The sequence below is a fragment of the Rhineura floridana genome, chromosome 15 (genome assembly GCF_030035675.1).
Source record: "Rhineura floridana isolate rRhiFlo1 chromosome 15, rRhiFlo1.hap2, whole genome shotgun sequence".
In the NCBI taxonomy this organism is placed as follows: domain Eukaryota; kingdom Metazoa; phylum Chordata; class Lepidosauria; order Squamata; family Rhineuridae; genus Rhineura; species Rhineura floridana.
In genome coordinates, this window is record NC_084494.1 from 9,354,273 (window position 1) to 9,356,582 (window position 2,310).

The window sequence follows — 2,310 nt, forward strand, 5'->3', positions numbered from 1 at the left end:
ATTATCTTTAGAAGGAAATGAAAGTGACAGGCACTGATTGGCTGGAAGAACCAAGAGTGCCATCATGGCTCAGGCAATGGCCCTTTGTGCTGCTATGAGGGCAGCAGGAGGGAGGGAGGGAGGCTAGGGCACAGCAAAACCATAAGGAGGAAGTTATGGGGGGAGCACCAGGCCTTTAAAGTCCCACTCCCTCCAACTTCTGACTACATGGCCCTCCCCACAACCACTCCCTTTGGAAATAGGGATGAAAAGACCTGTCTGTTTCAGTACTCTGTTTCTCATTTTTCCAATGTTAAAATTCAGTTCTCTACATTTCTGCAGCGAATTGCCATTTTTTTAAAAAAAAAATCCTCATGAATATCCTCCATAATTTTAGTGCAAATTTCTCCAAATAAACACATTTTTGTAGGCAGTTTTGACAAAGGTACACATTTTTGCAGGCCATTTCTCATCCTTTCATGACTTTTTGCATATTTTCACTCATGTATTCATTTTTATGCACACTTTCCCCTAATATATGCATTTTTGTAAATATTGTTTAGTTGGCAAACTACATCCCAGAATTCTAATAAATGTGAATTTCAACGGATGGCTGTGCTTCAGTTCTCATACTGTTTTGGAAATTACGAATTTGATAAATTCTGCTTGGAATGCAAAGTGAATTGAAATTCTCACCCATCCCTATTTGGGAATGAGCCTCCCGAGTCCTCTTTGAGGAAGGGAGGGGTGGCGACAAAGACCTCTGCTAGAAACAGGGAACGACATTCCATGTCTGCTGCTGAAGGTCGGAACAATGAAAGAATCTTAAAAGTCTGCAAAAAATCCCATCTAGTGGCTCTGCAAAACTTTCTTGTTTCAGAGCAATAATCACATTGAATTTGGAGCTGTAGGCATGAAGAGGCCACTCATGTTTACCATGCTGAGAGATATGTACATTGGTAGAAGAGACCATTTTTTTTTAAAAAAAAGTTGCAATGTGTGGCCCATGGTGTTTTGCTTGCATAAAGATGAGAATAGCAAGCTCTAATTGGTAGACCAACAATATGATACTAGGTATGTTTACTCAGCATTAACCCCTTTTCAGTTTACTGGGACTTTCTCCCTGGTATATGGGTTGATGTTTGCAGCCCAGGTCAAAACAGGAATAAGGAACCTGTGGCTCTCCAGATGTTGTTATTAGAGCTGGGCATGGCTCTCCCCATCTGATATATATAGTCAAAAGTCAGGGTGAAGAAATGCGTTTTCAGCATATGCCGAAAGCTCTACAGAGAAGTTGCCAGACACATCTATGTGTGGAAGAAATTCCACTACTTAGGGGCCACCACAGAGAATGCCCTCTCCTAGGCCATGACCCCCCAAACTTCTGAGGGCGGTGGAAATACCAAGAGGGGTTCCTTTGCTGATTTCAGCACCCGAGAGGGTCTGTGGGGATTAGGAGATGGTCTTTCAGATATTTGGGACCTAGCTGGAGTACCTTGAATTGGGCCCAGAAACAAACTGGCAACCAATGCAGCTGTTTTAAAACAGGTTATATGAGAACTAAAGGGAACCTCAGCCAATTATGTGCCTGCTGTTGACTAAGGTAAAGGTAAAGGTGTCCCCGCACTTGTAGCGCAAGTCTTTTCCGACTCTTAGGGTGACGTCTTGCGACGTTTACTAGGCAGACCATATATATGGGGTGGGATTGCCAGTTCCTTCCCCGGCCTTTCTTTACCCCCCAGCGTATGCTGGGTACTCATTTTACTGACCACGGACGGATGGAAGGCTGAGTGGACCTCGACCCCTTTTACTGGAGATTCAACTTCCTTCTTCTGTTGGAATCGAATTCCGACCATGAGCAGAACTTTCGGCTGCGGTACCGCCTCTTACCACTCTGCGCCATGGAGGATCTGTTGACTAAAGCTTTAACTTAATCAATGTAGGTTATTTTTAATTAGGGCGGAGCCAAAACAATGTGTCCTCTGTCATGAAATGTTTTTCCCTGCATAAAAAAACATCCCCCCTTTTGATGGTATTCCATGCAATCGGGTCCAAGAAAAAATTCTTCTCGTTTAAAGTGGCAGTTGTGTGCCACTTTTAAGGAGATGGTTTTCACTGGCCTACACCGTGGACAGCCAGTGTGATCCCCTCCATACTTTTTTCTATTTATCTATCTATTTATTTATTAAATTTATATCCCACCCTTACTCGCAGTAGGAGGCCAGGACAGCAGTATTGATGGGCTCCAACTCCCAAGTTCTGGCAAAGTTGGCTACTCCTGGTTTGCATGTCACAGCACCATCCTTTCTTTCTTGGCTAGCACTTTCCCCA